Raw genomic sequence first — 18509 nt, 5'->3', positions numbered from 1 at the left:
AACAGTGAAAAGACTAGCAGAAATAAAATAAAATTCTAAAAAGTTTTTTTAAGGGTAGGCAACTGTTAGCCCTCCTCTAACTCTCTCTCTATATCAGTGGTCCCCAACCTTGGGCCTCCAGATGTTCTTGGACTACAGCTCCCAGAAGCCTTCACCATCACCTCTGTTGACCAGGATTTCTGGGAGTTAAAGTCCAAGAACATCTGGAGGCCCAAGGTTGGGGACCACTGCTCTATACTACATCTTAGCATAAAGCATACAAAATGGCTCTTTAGAAACTAGAATCTGGCATCTGAGTCTGAAAGCTCTCTAAGACAACCAATCTCTTCCAGCTGTGTCCATGTGGCACCATCCTCCATTTTATATCTTCTTGGCATCACCCTTCTTCTTTGTCTCTTCGAGATGTTGACCAATGGGTGTAAAGGACAGTCCATTCACATCACACTGCCTTTTCCCATGAGAAGTGCAGATGTTGTTTTCAAACTCCTCATCTCGGGTCTAGATCCAGACAATGGTGTTGTGTCTTGACTCCTAACATGGCTGTTTACATGGAACTTTCCCATCCCCTCTTGGAGAAAACATTCCCATGGTACAAAACCATGCTAACACAAATCCAATATGGATTTATTCTGTAACTTTCCACAACTACATATCCCATCTTCAGTTCAGTTTTTAACCTTAATATTCACAGCCATGACAGATGTGTGAACTATGCTCTGTTCAGTATCCCACCATGACAAGCTCGGGTGTGCACGGCTGAAATAGAAAAACACTTTTTAGCAGCATTAGAGAAGCACACATGTTGTGTCCAGCACACTTCTCTTCTCAAAAGCTGATGAGACTTTCCTGTCCATCTTTCATTCTATCTCCAAACTGGGAGAAGAATGAAGCAGCTCCAAATGGAAGTCAGACCAGTTCCTCTACATACTCGGCCCAACACTCTCCAACATATGGTATTTGTAAGGCGCTTGTTTTGAAAACAAGAGGGGCACCCAATGGAAAGCTCTAAACCTTAGTGAGATGTGGGAAAACCTTCTTGACGCATAGATGAAAACTGGCAAGGACCGAATAAGGACATAGAGGTGGGTGATCTGTTAAACAGGGAATTGGCTTGGGATCTTTCCATGGGTCTACACCAGCTGATGCCAGTGGTTGTTGGGATGTATTCCCTTGTCTCATAGTCTATCATGACACTGCACAGAGATAAGAGTGTGCAAGTATAGAGATGAATTTTTGAATGGCTTATAGGGGGAAGGAGGTTTCACCTTGCCCCCATCCTGAGGGGACCCATGTGATTTCTTCAGGCTCTCTGGAACAGCTGCCTGGTGAGCCCTTTGCCACTCACCAAGTCAAACCCCCTACTTGACAGGGTTTGGATAAACCTAAAATTGTGAAATGCAATTTAACACCAAGATGTAAGTATTTACAAGGACCAGCACTGCAAAGGAAACCCAAGCATGAGCATAAACAGCTGTGTTAGAATGTGCCAGAAGGGTGAATATGATTGGTTAACTCTAGTATATAGCTAGAGAACTAGAACACAACATTGTGGGTTGCTGATGGATTGTTGCTGTGTGTTGTATCGTCGTGAAGTGCTGTAGCCGTGGAGCCAAGCCTGAGAGTTCAGAGGAAGCCGTACCTACGTGCTTGGAGAGTGGAACTCAGGCAGAACGGACTGATATATGGTATATGACTATTTACTGGACTGTGACACTGATTTAAGGCTCTGTGACTGTGAAACTGCTGTGTATAGAACAAGGACTGAAGCTGTATATATATGTAAATATTCTGCATATAAACCAAGAATTTCTGCTACAAGAGTGTTTGCTGACTGTGTCTGCACTTCACTGGGAACTCTGCTGGTTATCACCACCTGGGAAAAACCTGGTAAAATTCTGCTAACTCTGTCAATGGTTATGGGCCCAGCGGTGCGCCAAGGGACACGCCCAGGAAGATACCAGTGAGTTTGCTGACCAGAAATATCCAGAAGGAAGTGCCCAGAGGTGTCCATGTAGCAGCAGTGAGTAGAACAGCTTTGTCCTGCAGTCTGTGTGAAAAATGGCAAGTGAGCTGCTAATGTCAGGACTGTCTATCAGTAAGTTGAATGGAGATAACTACTCCACCTGGCAGCAGAGAGTCCAGTTATTGCTCCAGAAGGAATCAGTATGGGACATTGTAGTGAATGCACCAGCTGTGCTAGATGATGAAGAGAAGGTACAGAATGACAAAGCACTTGCAATCATCGGTCTGACTCTAGAAGATCGTCTCCTAGTCCACATAAGAGGCCAGACTTCAGCAAGAAAGGCATGGGAGGACCTGAGGGGACTCTTCGTATGAGTCAGCATGGGTAGCCAGATACAAATTGCAAGGAGGCTATTTTGTACCAGATTGCAACCTGGTGGGAGCATGCTGCAACATTTAGAGCACATGAAGGCAATGCTTATGGACTTGAGAGAGAAAAATATCACATTTACTGAAATTCAAGAAGCATTTATAATTCTCTCTTCACTTGATGAGTCATATGACCAGCTTGTAGCGAACATGGAGGTACTACCACAAGCTGAACTAACAGTGCTAAATGTGACCAGTAGACTTCTGGAGGAGGAACAGAAAAGGAAAGACAACCAGGAACTGCGTGACTCCAAAAACTCTGTAAGCAATAAGCCAAGTGTGGTTGGGAAGGAGGAGGTCACAGCTGCAAATATCCAGCCTGGGAGGAGATGTTTTTCCTGTGGGTCCAGACAGCATCTTATCAAAGAATGCAAATTTAAAAAGAAGATAAGAAAACAGCCACGACATGAGAAAGTAGCAACAAACCTAACAGAGACTATTTACAACCACCACCAAGAAGCAGAATGGGTAGTAGACTCAGGGGCAACAGCTAACATGTGCAGAGATAAGAGGCTGATAACCAATTTTAAGGCTGTGTTTGATCAGCAAGCAATGTTGGCTGATGGAGTGAGTGCAAAAATCATGGGTAAAGGTAAAGTAAAATTACCATGTTTAAAGGTGCCAATAGAGGTATTATACGTGCCAAAGTTAAAACACAATTTATTGTCAGTTAGCCAATTAGCAAAAGGGGCTTGTTCGCACATTCTATAGAAACAAGTGTGTTATAAATGGTGAAAAGAATGAAAAGCTAACATGTTATGTAAGAAACAACCTATATAGGCTAAGTAGTGCTAAGGCAAACAATGTGTATGAGAATGTAAAACCTCATAATGAATGCATACATTTGTGGCATTTGAGGTTGGGACATGCAAATTATAAGGCAGTAAGAAAAACAATTGAAAATGCAAATGGAGTGAATTTAAGGCAATGTGAGAAATACATTAATTGCCAAGTCTGTCAAGAAGCAAAAAGTAAATGTGCTCCTGTAAAGAAGCCTAGTAACATAGAAGTTGGCAACATTCTAGATTTAGTGTCAATAGATGTAATAGAGCATCTTTGGGAGGAGCAAAATACATTCTCTCAATTCAGGACCAAAAGTCAAGGTTTGGATTTTGTTATTTAATGAAGGACAAAGGGCAAACACATATAGAGTTTGAGAGATGGTTGAAATTTGTGGAGAGAAAAACAGGCAAGAAGGTGAAACAGATTCAAACTGATAATGGTACGGAATTCACCAATGCTAAATTTCAGGGAATATTGAAACAACATGGTATAAGTCACAGAAAATCTGCACCCTACACTCCAACACAAAATGCCTTCATAGAAAGGAGAGGTCAAACACTCCAAAATATGGCAGAGGCCATGTTGAGAGGGAGTAAGTTACCAGACCACTACAGGGGTGAAGCGATTTTATGCGCAAACTTTTATTTAAATATACTTTGGCATAGTGGCATTAAAGACATACCTTACACTATCTGGACGGGAAGAAAGCTAAATTTAAAATTTTTGCATGTGTTTGGGTCACCTGCATGGGTGCACATACCCAAGGAGACCAGGAGAAAGGGTGAGAGGAAGGCAAAACTAATGTACTTTCTAGGGTACCAGCAGAACAGAAAAGCATTTAGGTTTGCTGTACCCAATACCAATAAAGTTGTAATTAGCAGTAGTGCAACATTTAATGAGCATGCCTACTGGGATAAAGTAAGTTTGCCACCTGAAACAATCATCCACACACATGACATGCAAGAGAGTGAAGACTGTGAGGAGGAGAGCTCACACCCAGAACAGGGAATAAAAGGTGAGATTGAACCTGTTGAGCTGCAGACAGATAGTGAAGTGCCATCTACACCTGAGAAAAAGGAAACTCCTGAGGAGGAGAGAGTACTACCAAGGAGGTCTGCAAGGGAACGCAGACAACCTGAAAGGTACAAGCCAGAAACATTTCATTGTGTGAATATAGAAGAGCCTGTGAAAAATAAAAATAAATGTAAGTTGCCTAGGTCTGGGCTGGATAAGTGTAATAAAGTACTGGAGAATGAAATTCCGCTAACTCTGTCACTACTCAATGCAGGAACACAAATCAAAGGAAATCTGCAGGTAGCTGTCTGTTAGAGCACTCACCACCTCTCAATATAATTGCTTCCACTGTCTTACTGCTCTAACAGGGTGTTTTTCCTGATATTGAAGCAAAATCTGGCTTCCTGTATCTGCTCATAGTTGCGTATCCTGCACTCTGGGTTGATCAAGAACAAGTCCTGCTCCTCCTCTAAATGAAGGCATTTCAAGTATTTGAAAATTGCTAACAGACCTCCCCCAGTCTTCTTTTCTCAAGGCTAGACATGTCCAGTTTATTCAGTCTTTCCTCATGCAGCTTGGTCTCAAGTCCCCAAATCATCCTTGTTTAGCCTCCTCTGAATTTGTTCCATTTTTGTCCGCGTCCTTCTTGAAGTGCAGTGTCCAGAAGTGGACAAAGTTCTCTAGAAGATGAGACCTAACCGGGGCCAGAACACAGGGGAAACTAGTACATTGCGGATTCGGAGACTCCACTTCTATTAATGCAGCCTAAAATAGTGTTGGCCTTTTTTGTAGCCACATGACAAGGGTAGCCCCCTGCGATAGCAGTAATTGCACTGGTATCACAAAGTGTCTAGTTGCGCTGGCCACGTGACAATGGAAACTGTCTTCAGACAAACACTGGCTCTACGGCTTGGAAATGGGGATGAGCATCGCCCCCTAGAGTCGGACACGACGGGACTAAATGTGAAGGGGAACCTTTACCTATCACAAAGTGTGGGGGTGAAAACTCAGCTCCTCGTAGGTTACCCCGCACAACTGCTGGGAGGAGCCATTTCCTGCTGGCCGACCCTTGGCAGGGCAGGTGGCCGCATAGTGGCTTTAAGTAGAAAAGGCAGAGTTCCTCTTTGTGAGGGCACTGCTTCTCAGCAGCGGTTAAGTGGCAAAGAAAACCATCCACCCGCATAGGCTCTGGGGATGGGGAAGGCCCAACCCCAGCATGATGGCAGCTGTTCTCAAACCAAGACTCATGGTGCTCACATTCCCGCCCCACCAACTGAGCGTCTATGTTAATAGAGAGGGAAATGAATTCATTCAAGGTGGTAGGAGCACCCTTCCAGACAGCCCGGAAATAGAACTGCTGTGCCGCTTCATTCCCAGCAGTATCAGCTGCAGGGCAGTGAAACTCCGCTGCGTAGTCAGCCACTGATCGGCGGCTCTGTCTTGGTGACAGCAGAGCCAACGCTGTAGCTGAATGCTGCTGATTACTGTCCCCAAACATCTGCTCAAGAGCCTGTAAAAACAGAGTCAGACCTCCCAATGATGTGTGGTCTGATCCCAGTAGAGGAGACACTCAGGCTAATGCAGGGCCTGACAGCAAACTGACCATCAGTGCCACCTTGCTTTGTTCACTAGAGTAGGCATCAGGACACATAAGAAAAAAATCCAGCATTGGTTAATGAACCCCCTTAACTCCTTGCAGTCCCCCAAAAAACAGGTTGGTAAAAGGGGTGCTGGATCCCTGACTGGTGGTGAAAGTGTTGACACATTCTGAAGTGTACCAACCTGGGGATGCAGGGCCGGGACCTCTGCTTGTAGACCCTGGATGACATGTCTTACATCTGTGGTCATAATGAACTGGTTGTGGTGGACGTGGCCTCGGCTAACTGCCAGGGTTCAGTAGAAAAGAGGCCAGGACCCAGTCCAGAGCAAGACCACAGGAACAAGGTAGAAACAACCTGTGACAACCCCAGACCTACTGGAGTATACCACCCTTTATTTTTGCTGCCACCAACCATTCCCTATAAGGAGTCACACAGACCAGGAATGGATTTTAATAAACAAAAGAACAAGGTTTATTGAAACAACAAACAGGGTAAATAAAAGGATCAGGTAAATAGAATACTGTAACGTGACATAGTCCCAATCATATACATACAACAGATTGGTTCCCACAGAACACTTTAAAGTAACACACAGACCCTGAACCTATCAGTTCTGGCTACCTAGATAGAAACCTGAACCTATCAGGTATGTACTAACTGACAAACAGTTGTACCCAGTCTGACACACAGACTCCAACACCTTCTCCACACCAGCTCCAAATATATATACAGTACAGCTCCTCCCCCCTGATGTCCCGCCTTCCACTCCCCATAGGATGGAACTTTCCCTCCAAACCCATGACAGACAGGTACCATCAGTGCTGTATGTAACACAACCCCACAGCCCATGTAGAGACCAACCAGCTGGGATTTTTAGTCCAAACAGCTGTCGAAGGATGAGGCGAGTTGTGGTCAGACAGTCCAGGAGTCAAAGCCAGGAGGAACAGGATTGAGGCAGCGGGTCCAGGGAGTCAAGAAGAGGCAAGGCAGGAGCAACAAGGTAAGCAGACATAGGAGGAACAGCCAAGCAAGGCAGGAACCACCAGGCAGGGCAGGGACAATGAGGCTGGCAGGCAAGGCAAGGCAGGAATAACACAACAGCACAGCTGAGGCAGAGGTCTGCAGTGAAAGGCTGTTCTCATATAGGCCAGTCCTCTGATTCCTTCGGTGGCACTCCCAAGGAGCTGGGCAACAGCTGCAGGGAAAGAGTCCAGTCCTGCAATCTCTAGAACAGTTCTCCCCAGAGGGATGGGTCAAATCCCGCATGCACTGAGGTTCCATGGTGCCGGCATGGCCCCAGTCCTGACAGAACGTTTCCAAAAGTATTCTTCTTTACATCCCCCACCACTGGTCATGCAAGTTACACTCTACTCACCCACTCATTGGTGGGTGAGTTAGAGTGTTTTGTCACTCCCGTGTCTAACATGGCTTCGATTTCCTGTTCCATGAGCCTGGCACACTGGCCCACAGCTCTCTAAGGAGCAAACTGAACAGGTGGATGCTCTCCCGTTTCTACAGAATGTGTAGTCCGTGAAGTTCAACCTGGCTAACTGGAAAAGAGAGACTGATATTGCTGCATCGGAGCTCGCAGCTTTTCCTGTTGAGAGGCTGATGGCCTCTCAACCTCTTGAAAAGTAGCCAAAAAGCAAGCAGCTCTTGCTTGGCCTCTCTCTGAGCCATACATGTGAACATCCCATGAACTCTGGCAACATAAGGCTTTGGATCTTATGCAGGAAAAATCTCCACCCAGCCAAATGTGCGTGGAGCTGCTAGAGAACCACCAAGATGGGACAAGAGAGTCTGCTGAGGTAGGAAGATGCTTCTGCTCAAGGCCTACTTGGTCCTTGATGGGGAATGGAGGGATGACGATGGAGGAAAAGGAGGAGGAAAGTGCCTCAGGGGTGTTCCTCTTGTGATCGGAGTCAGAGCAGCCCACACTACTTCATTGCAGGGGGTGGCCTCTGTGGAGTAATGAGGGGCATACGTGGGGTTTGTTCTGTGACTTCCCCACAATCTTCCTTCCATCCCCTGAGCTCTTCTTTCTCCTAGTAGTGCCCGGCCACCAAAATGTCATCCATGTAATGATATACAAGCAATTCAGGATATTCCAAGGGAAATTGCTGTAGGGCTAGATCTACAAAAGGCTAGATCTACAAAATGTTGACATAATGTTGGGGAATTCAACATTCTCTGGGGCAAGATTTTCAACCTACTAGAAGTAGGTTGGGAATTGTTGTACGCAGGGAATGTAAAGGCAATTTTTCCCCTGGAATAGTGAAGAAACAGTCAATGCAGAAACGAATGGGCAGCCAGTGCAGCATGGCCAGAATACGAGAAATGTGCTGGTGTTTTCTCACTCCAGTAAGGAGTCTGGCTGCTGCATTCTGCACCACTTGAAGTTTTCACATCAGCCTCAAAGGCAGCTCCACGTAGAGCGTGTTACAGTGGTCTAATCTTGAGATTATGAGCGCATGCATCAAGGTAGTGAGCGCCCCTGTGTCAAGGTAGTGCCACAGCCAGGCTATCTGCCAAAGGCGGAAGAAGGCGGTACGGACTACCGACGCCACCTGTGTTTCCATGGTGAGCATCAGGTCCAAATGCATGCACAAGCTGTGGACCCCACTCTTGGCAGCCAAGGTCACCCCCCCAAATGAGAGAGAGTCATCCAGGCCACCAGCCACGGGGGCCCCCACCCTCAGAACTTCCGTCTTGTCTGGGTTCAGCCTCAGCCCATTTTCCTGCATCCATTGCAGTACAGACCCCAGGCAGTGCTGAAGGGACAGGACGGCATCACCTGCAGTTGGTGAAAAGGAGACTTAGAGCTAAGTGTCATCCGCATATTGATGACCCGATGCTCCACACCCCTGATGACCCCACCCAGCAGCCTCATGTAGATGTTAAACAGCATTGGGGAAATAATCAACCCCTGTGGAACCCTGCAATTGGAACTCCACGGGGCCAAAACACTCTCCCCAAGCTGTACTCTCTGAGGCTGGTCCTCCAAGAAGGAACGGAGCTAGGCAAGCGCCGAGCCACCAGTTCCCAACTCGGACAGCCTCCCCAGGAGGATACCATGGCCGACAGTATCAAAGGCCTCCGAGATGTCGAGGAGGACCAACAGAGACGTTTTACCCCTGTCGGCCTCCCTCAACAGGTGACAAATGCTGTTTCTGTACTGTGGCGCGGCCTGAAGCCCGACTGAAAAAAATCCGGGGCATTTATTTCATCCAAAAGGGCCTGAAGCTGATCCGCCACCACCCTCTTGACCACTTTGCTCATGAAAGAAACATTGGCGACGGGCCTATAATATATTTTGTCCGCCGCCAAACTAGGTTTCTTTCGGATGGGCCTAATGAGTGTCTCCTTGAGGGCTACTACCATAAGCTAATAGGTGTATCAGATTTGGATTAGGTGAGCTGTACTTTTTCAAGAGATCCCAACCTCAGATGGAAACGGTAATAGGTAGAAGGTAAGGAGTGATTATGATTTGTCGAGGAGAGTCACCTAGACTTTCCAGAACAATGGGCTAAAGGCATTTCTGGGCTTGCTCATATCCTCTAACTCCCCAAATGTCATGCCCCGTCTGGGTGGGATAGCTTTTTGGCCAGTCTTTCTTTGCAATAATGATAACATCATCTCCTTTATCAATCAGGCCATTAAGAACAAGCAATCCCATTTTTAGGGGGAGTTGGGACTGCGAGTGCTCAATGATAGTTAAGGCAGCAACTCGAGTAGAACCAAAAACCCCACTACAAGGGTTGGTAGAAGGACCAATCTTTGTTAATGTAAACAACAACAATTGAGTGATCGATTCACCCTCAGGAAGAACTTGCGGTATATTAGACCAGTTTTGAATAATTAGGGGACCTTCAAAATCCCTATCAATGACACCTGGTACAACAAATAAACTCAGTGCAGAGATGCTAGAGCGGGGGAGAATGAGACCCAAAGTGTCTTTGGGTATTGGTCCATGATGTGCTGTTTTGACTTTGTAGACAGCAAGAGGGGATTGATAGTCAGCCTCTTCGGCTGTGATAGAATCATGACCGGCATTTTTAAGAGTAGCAGATGAGATTTCTTGAACTGGGGTAGTATTCACTGAGTTCCCCCCACTGGACCCAGGGCTGGAGGTCCACCCGACTTGGAGCTTCACGGTGTTGAAACAGAGTAGAAGTGATTGGCCCAGTGATAACCTTTCTGAGACTGGGGGCATTTTTAGAAGGGTGTTTATTATTTTTTGGGGGGGTTGATCTGTATTCCTGTCTGAAGTGTCCTTCTTTGCCACAGGAAAAACATTTACAATCACACACGGTGTTCAAGGAGGTAGCCATGGCTGTGGCCAAAAGCTGTGTCTTGTGAGTTTCTGTCCCAATGTTCTGACACAATTTTAGCACAACAGCAATGTCAGTCTCTGGTTTGTTGTCAATAGTACTAAGGGCCATTTTACAATCCATGTTATGATTTTCAAACACCAGCTGTTTCATGAAAATGTCAGTAGCCTTAGTATTCTCCACTTGCCACTCAATCGCTCTTTGCAATTTGTTAATATAGTCCTCTGTAGGACCCTGATGCAAATTGGCAAAAGTCCCTAAAGGGGCACCTTTGTCTGGGATTTTTAACCAGGCTGCTTTTACAATGTCACCCACTTGTGCCAATCCCCTGTTAGGCATGGTAATTTGCTGTGCTATGGTGACAAAGAGTCCATCTCCATTTAGCATAGCTGCAGAAACAGCAATATTGTTTTGTAGATTATCCATGGCCAGTATAGCTGTGGCGTCTTTCCATTCCTGTATAAGCAATACGTATTGAGCAGGAGTGAGCATTGCTTTAACCAAAACTTTTCAGTCAGCTGGAATAAGATTTCCAGTTCCTCGTAGTCCATCACCAGCCCAAGAGTAAAACTGCTATGGAGACCGTTTTCAGCTATACTTTTTTCCTACTCTATAAATGTGTCAATAAATCCTGCACTGAGGCAGATACACCATGGTGAACTTTGTGGAGCAAGTAAATCAGGTCTTTACTACTGCCCCTCTATTTTCCTTCACAACTACCAGGGCCATCTCTCTTCAGGAGTCTGAAAGGTAAAAACTGTCAACATTCTCTACAATACCACACATTTCCTCCTCTCTTATCTTCTTCTTCTTTTATATTCTTACAGCTCTTCCCTTGAGTTTTTAAGTCTTCACACTCCCACTTCTTCTTCTCACTCCCTTGTGCTCACACCTGTCATCTCTTGTGTATCTCCTGTAGGAATGTTTATGGTAGAATCTACCACCAAACATAGACCAGAAATCACTGCATGTGAAAAGTAACATTGGCCTGAGCCAATGGCTTCATGCAAGAGAAGCAAGAAATACATGCATGGAAAAACATCGTGGAGAACCCCTGTCTCCAAGAAAATCTGGAAGTTTATACCCCACTTATACATCAGGAGTAGTAGGACTGGAAAAGGGTGTGAGCTTTAAAATGTCAGAGAGGGGAGATCATGATTCTGGCAGAGGAGGAGAAAGGGGATGAATAAAGGTGGGGATGAAAGAGAAGAGGAAAACAAGCATCATGATCTTCCATGGGGGGTAGGAGAAATGCAGCATCTTGGGCTAAAGGAAACCTGAATGGGTCATGTAATCAGCATACAGTAATTAGCAAGGAAGCAGGACAGAGTGCATTCATTGAGAAGGGGGGGAAATCACTCTGTCCCCCACCAGCTTCCCTTGTGATTGAGCTTGCTGGAGTTGTAAGCGGTTAATAATTTAAATTTTATATAAAAGGTCTATTGCTTTTTTATTATTTTGATGTTATTCCCTAGATTTCTTAGAAAAATCTGCATTTCCCAGCTCAGTGTTAAAAACAATTTGAGCCATTGTGGGGGGTGGGGTTACAAATCAAAATAAGGGAAAAGGTGTTTCACGTGGGTTTGGGTGATCATTTTATATATATCATGCTGCGGTAAAACATCTAGAGTAGTGCTAATCACTGTCAGCAGTATAGGGATGCCTGAAATATATAAGCACATTTTAAACAACTAAGACCTGAATATAGTACCAATGTTTTATATTTCATGCCTCTTACATCTCAGGAGGATGGTCCAATGAATCCCAAAGGGAACAAACACCATCAGCCCCATCCGAGGCACAATCCAAGGGGACGCTCAAGGAGATCTCAAAGGATTGAAGGGACAGGCCCTTCCCCATAAGCAGTTAGTCCTCGCCCCCCACCTTGGGTCACCCGGGTGTTCGTTTCCTGGTTTCATGAAACAGGACAGAGTAAATATGGATCCACACCTCTAGGGTTGCCCAGCCAAGCGGAGACCCTGGGGTAAGGATCCTGACCCTTTTCTACAGTCATGGCAAAGCAAGCTTGTTTCCCTCCTTCCCCAGAAGCCTTTTGTCCCTTCCTCATGGTTGCTCCCTTTGGGAACAGACCAGGTCCCAGCCCCTTGCAAGACCAGATGATGGAAGAAGCTGATGTGAGGTCATTTCTCTTCTCCCCCCACCACCACCCCGTTCGTGCGGGGGGGGAAGGGGAGGAACCTAAAGCTACGAAGGCGAAGGAAGAGCCCCTCCCCTGGACGCCATTTTGAACGGGAGCCGGAAGAAGCGGGGGATCCTGCAGCGCCTGCCTCTTCCCCTTCGGCCCAAGAAAGGCGCCTGGAGGAGAGAAGCGGGGCTTTTGGGGGCGCCTTCCCGGATCGGGACCTGGACGGAGGTGGGGTGCTGGATTGGGGGGGGCAGGTCGGGGGTGGGGGTGGGGGAGATGGCCGGACCCCCGTGGGGGGGGGCGGCGGCTTCTCCGGGCATTGCCGGTGGTGTCCCTTTGTGGTTTCCTCTGCTCAACCTTCATGCAAGGCCTTTTTTCCCCTCTGGGTCTCCTGGGGGGAGGGGGATTCAAAGGGGGGAGAGGAGGATCTCTGGGGTCCCGATCCCACCCCCCACAGGAGCAAGGAGACCAAACCCCCCTGCAAGACTCTCTAGGGCTTCATCGAGTCCGCGTTCGTGCGTGCGTGCGTGTGTGTGAGTGTGTGTCGGAGGGGGGGTTAAGGAGCCCCTGCCTTCCCTTGAATCCTGCGAGGAGCATCCGGTGGATGGAAACAAAAGGAAGGAGCCAAAAGGTGCCCGATTGTGGTTTGTTTCCTCTGGGTCTCCTCGAGAGGGAGGGGAAGGGGTTCAAAAGGGAGAGGGAATCTCTGGAGCCCAGATCCCCACCCTGCAGTGTGTCTGTCTCTCTCTCTCTCTCTGTGTTTTTTTCAATCACCCGCAGAATGGGGGAGGAACTTGTTGTGTTGCTTGTGAACACAGACCGTCTTTTTCCGAAAGGGAGGCAGGAGAGAAGCAGGAGAGAGAGAAGGGGGTGGATTTTCCTCCCTGGGATGTTTCCTAGCAGAGGCTGAAAGGGGAGATCTCCCCAGGGACGCTCTCCTGTTCGAAGTCGTCCTTCCCAGGGGGCCAAAACTGTTCTGGTCTTTCAGGTCCATCGGCTGTGCAAAAGACCTGCCCCTCATCCTCCTGCCTCCAATTCGTGGCTCTCCATGGGGTGGAGCAAAGGGGGCTTTGGAAAGAGGCCGAAGGAGCTCCGATCCTTCCACATGGAGGGCAGGAGGAAAGAAGGACCCGATGGGAACCCAGCCTCTCCTTCTGGGGCATTTCCTCTCCTGGCAGGTCTTTTGCAGAGTCAATGGCTCTGAAGGGTCTGTTCCAGGCAAAGTGGTCGTATAAAGGCTTTCTTTTACAGCAGGGGGAACCAACACCAAGACCCCCACCTCAGTTGCTGCCTTTCCAAGCCACTGTGTTTTTTTTAGTGAGCTCAAAGGGAAGAGTGAAACCTGAGGGAGGCTGGGGGTTGGAAGACAGCAGGCGAGGAACGCCCTGAGACCTGAATTCTGCCCGCCTTGGGTTGGCAACCCCACGACACAGGGCCCTTGGCACGGAGGGCACGGGGGCCGAGGAGCGCCTTTGGAGACGCCCCCTGCCTTAGAACCCTTGGGATGACAAAAATAATGAATGGTCCCGTGAGAACAGGGGGACTAGTCCAGCCCTCGGTCCACTACATCACACGGGCTCTGGTGCTTTCTAGATGTTATTATTATTATATACAATTTTTAGTGTAGCTAAATGTGTTTCTTTTTAACGTTTGTAGACCTGCTGTTTTTCATTTTTAAATATTGCCTTTCAAGGAAGCTGCCTTACATCCTTTTTAAGGAGAAAGGCGGGGAAAAAATAAATAGTGGGAAATTATAACATCATGCTGCTTTCATCGCATGTGTCGGTGGAAAGCATGACCTGTTGCTCTCTGGTTCCCTGCTGTTGCCCCCTCCTCACTGGGATGGGGGAGCTTTTAGCTCAGAGCCCAGCATATGCTCGCTCCGTCCTTCCGTCCATCTGTCCACCCGTCGATTCTTTCTTGGCCGCCTTTCTGTTCCTCTTGTTCTGCTGCCTGAAGAAGAGAGAGAGAGATGGGGATGTGAACCCATTCAATATAAACACAAGAAAGGAACATCCAGGAAGGAAATGTTTTTGATCTGCTTCATCCATAAACCCTTTTTCATTTTATTTTCTCCTAGGTAGGGGTGAGACTTGAGTTGATGAAAAAAGAACCAATTCCCAGATCCCTCCAACATTTGCAAGGTAAGCGAGACTTCAAGGGGTGGCTTAAGTAGCCTTGCCACACACACACTCTCTCCTCTCAGTTTCCCTGGCCCAGCAGGGATTTACTTCCAGGTCTCCTGGTTTCCAATCTGGTTCTCCATCCGAAACACCACCGGTCTTCTTCGAACATGTGCAAAGTGTTGGCGTTGGGGGGTATAGTTTCCATTGCATTTTACTCAGTTTTTTTTTTTTAAGTCTTGATCCTGCTTACCCCAACCCCACGGTCACCAAGGGCAGGTCCTCTTGATAAAAGGCAATCTTTGGTCATCCTGATTTGGGGTGTGGGGATTCCCCTTCAAGGCTCCCTACTTGTTCCCCCTGAACAGACAAGCCAGACGGGAATTTTGCTTTGCACCATCAACATGTACTTCAGACTCTTGATGATAACTTCAAGCTTACATTAGCAACCTCTTATGAAGAAAATTTATATAAAATGTTCTACACATGACATCTCCATCCATCCAGACTTGAAAAATCTCTGCAAATGTATCCAACAAATGTTGGAAATGCAAAAATCAGGAAGGAACTTATTACCATGCATCATGTGACATACAAAGAAAATATTGGATCAAACTTCTTATGTGGATTAAACAAATGTCCAAGGAAGAAATAGAATTCAAACCAGAAATTTTCTTGCTGGGAATATTACCAAATAATATAAATATGTAAAGCTATTACCTAATATCACATGTTCTGAGAGCAGCCAGATTAATATGTGCACAGTTCTGGAAGGAGGGAGATCCACCAAAGGATGATATGATCATTAAAAAACATACTAGAATGCGCAAAATGAATAGACTAACAAAGAGATTATAAGGGCAAGAAAAATCAATTTATTACCTAATCTGGAATTTAGTTTATGATTGGTGGAAAGAAAAAGCTCTGTAATAAATAGAAAATAAAATGAACGATATGAAGTATAAAATAAGTGAAATTAAAAACCCGTTCTTAAAGACAATGTTAAATATATGGTATAAATATAGAAAGAATTTATGCTCAACTTACTCTCCATTTGGATTAGTGGAAGAAATAGAAAATTTTCCTGTCAATATGAAAGTTTATGCGGAATTATTTAAAGAAAAAAGTGATTAGATTGAAATATTGGTTGAACAAAATGAGATCAATAGAGCAAATGAAAGAATTTCTTCACAGTAAGAATATTTCATGGTTGAACTATTTACAATTAGAAAGATGGACTAATGACTGGGTAAAGAAATATAACAAAGCTAGAGAATACAGGAAGTATGAACAATTTCTATAATCACATGAAGACATTCACATGACTGATTCAGTAAAGGGCACAGTGTTAAATTTAAGGATTCCTGATCAATTTAGAAGAAGATGAAAGTGATAAAGAAAGGGTGAAGTTAGTGTGGGAACAAGACCTTGGAAAAAGGATAAAAGAGGAAGAATGGAAGAATATGTGGAATATGAGGGTTTTAAGATTATGTCAGTGAGAATAAGGGGAAAAATTTAAACTGTGTTTGAGATGGTATTTAACACCAACAAAATTAAATAAAATTAAAGCTAGTTATCTGAATGTCTATTGGAAATGTGAGAAGGAAATTGGTACATACTTTCATATGTGGTGGGAATGTGAAAAAGTACAAAGATTTTGGAAACAAATTTTTAAAGAATTAAATGAGATATGTGAAAAGACATTGAATTGAATCCTGAGATCACTTTGTTATCAATATTTGAGAATGTGGAGTATGATAAGATGATTAAAGAATGGATAACTAATTTATTAACAGCAGCAAGATTAATAATAGCTAGGCAATGGAAATCAAAATCCGACTTTCAAATGGATGAGTGGTATAGTGAAATATGGAGTATAGCTCTAAATGATAAATTAACTTGTAATTTAAAGGTTAAGAAAGGAGAATTGAAAAAGAATAGTTTTTATGAAATATGGGGCAGATTCTTGGAATATGTATTAAGAGGAAAGGGGGAAAGCTTCAAATCAATGCAGTTCTGGAGAACAATAAAAGATGAGGAAGAATATAGATGGAGGAAGAAGATTATAGCAAGAGGTCCCATCTGCGGTGGTGGGGAACACAGTTATATTGTATTTTGATTTGTGTATTTTATGTTTATGTTTTAGATAAATAAAAATATTTTAAAAAGTTTCAGGATGACTAGTTCCCAGGATTAAAAAAGAAGTCCAACAATTTCTAGGTTCAGCTGGATATAATAGACAGTTCGTACCTAACCTTGCAGAAGTGACAGTGCCTCTTAATGACCCCACTGACGAAAAAAAATTAGATGAGGTGAATAAGAACAAAAATCCTTTGGCCGACTAAAAGAAATGTTAAGCCATTTACCCTCTCGGTATGTTCCTGATTTCAATTTGCCCTCTTTGGTGCAAACCGACACTTCTGATAGGGGCATAAGAGCAGTGTTGACCCAAAGGAGAGAAGGCCTAGAGTATCCAGTGATGTAGATGAGCAAAAAGTTGACTGATAGGGAACAAAAATGTGCAAGTATAAATAAAGAATCTTTAGCAGTGAGGTGGACAGTACAAACACTGAAGTATTATTTATTGGGAGCACCTTTTATTCTGATAACCTATCATGCTCTACAATGGTTAAATTGAGTGAAGGACTCTAGTGCAAGCTTAACTAGGTGGTATTTAAACCTATAAACTTTTGTATTTCAGGTGTAATATAAAAAGGGGATCACACATGGTAAGGCTGATTATTTTTCCCGACAGGCCACATGGGAAGACCTAGACAAAGGGACGACTGCCCATTCATCGGGGGGCGTGTGACCCGTAGGATAAAAGACAAGAAGAGAGAGAGAGAGCGAGCAGTCCGCTCATATGTCTATAGGAGAGGGAAAAGATAGAGAGGAGAGAGATAGAGAGAGGTAATGGAAGTTATGGAAAGGGTTAAAGAGCTGACCGCGGGGGGGAAGGGGGAGGAGTTAGAAAAGAGGGGCAGAAAGATGGTAGATGTTTTCTTGACAATGAAGAAGGGGGAGAAATCAGGGGAAACAAGAAAAGTGGTTGTTTTAGAAGATGAATGGCAGGTGGAAGAAGAAGGACCAAAGGTATTTAAGATACCTCCGAAGGGAGAAATAGGAGATGGAAGTTGCGATAACAAAGAATCAGATATAAAAGGGAAGGAAGTGAAATTGCCAGTAGAAGGATTAGGACCTGAAGAATGGACGGTACTAGTATACCCTCGAGGACCGGGTCCCTGGAGAAAGGTAATCTGGCCAAGAACTCTTCAACCAAACGAGAAGCCACCCGAGGGAGATTAGTCTTGTCATCCCTGTTGCGGGATGATATGTGCTGTCAGGAGTAGCTGTTTGAGAAAGCCAACAGACCAGGAATGATTCGGACATGCCCCCAATTGAAGATAGTTATGAATAGATTTTACCGTTGTTATGGACAGATGTTCCTGTTGGTGTTGGACATTTTGAACCCATTGAGGTTGTTGTTGAGAAATCTAAGGGTTCTATCTCTTGCCATTTCCCTCCAAAACTAAGGAACAGTCACACTCTGACAAAAAACCTGATACAGGATCAGGTAGCACTTCCGAGAACACTACCTTTGAGGTACAGTAGCATCTCGGTTTACGTACTCCTCAGCTTACATAATTTCTGGTTTATGAACAGAAATAAGTCCCCAGTTTACACTTCTTTTCCCCCGTTTCTTTTGCTTTGTGAAGGAAGTTTCCCTGTGCCTGGAGGTTTGTAGCTCTGCTACCATCACTATGACAATCCACGTTCTGGTTTATATATTTTTTGCATAACGTAATGCCCAGTTTAGAGCCCTTCCAACCTCAAGCCCAAAGGAACATCCTCTGGTCTGGCCACATTCCTTCCCTGCTTCTCTTCCCTCACCTTTTTGGCTCTCTTTCCTTCCTCCTACATGATTTAGGCGAAGCTGGAACAAATCATTACTTACTCCTACAGATTTTGGAAGTGGTTGTTTCTCTTCTTTTTCTAATCTACCAGGTGATGAACAGGAGAAGAAGAATTGCACAACAACATTTTGTGCAACCTGGGCAGAAACTCATAATCAAGCGAGAAAAAAGAGGATGGAAAATTGGAGTGGGCAGGCATGAAAGGA

At 45.1% G+C, this 18509-nt stretch overlaps 2 protein-coding genes and 1 long non-coding RNA gene across 3 annotated transcripts in view; 2 read left to right on the top strand and 1 right to left on the bottom strand.

Annotated features, from left to right (window-relative positions):
• LOC140703737 (uncharacterized) overlaps nucleotides 1–18509 on the bottom strand; it is a 465058-nt gene that overhangs the window by 244582 nt on the left and 201967 nt on the right. The gene's annotated exons all lie outside the window — the stretch shown is intronic.
• The window catches only part of LOC140703764 (uncharacterized), a 62692-nt gene that overhangs the window by 39547 nt on the left and 4636 nt on the right, over nucleotides 1–18509 (top strand). The window lies entirely within an intron of this gene.
• LOC110070883 (uncharacterized) lies at nucleotides 12329–18385 on the top strand. The gene is made up of 3 exons (XR_013542567.1): nucleotides 12329–12494; nucleotides 14347–14410; nucleotides 17145–18385. It is a non-coding gene; the product is annotated as an uncharacterized LOC110070883 (long non-coding RNA).

Source organism: Pogona vitticeps, chromosome 2 (assembly GCF_051106095.1).
Source record: "Pogona vitticeps strain Pit_001003342236 chromosome 2, PviZW2.1, whole genome shotgun sequence".
In the NCBI taxonomy this organism is placed as follows: Eukaryota; Metazoa; Chordata; class Lepidosauria; order Squamata; family Agamidae; genus Pogona; species Pogona vitticeps.
Note: the sequence above shows the minus strand (reverse complement) of the source record. Positions and strands in the feature narration are given on the sequence as shown.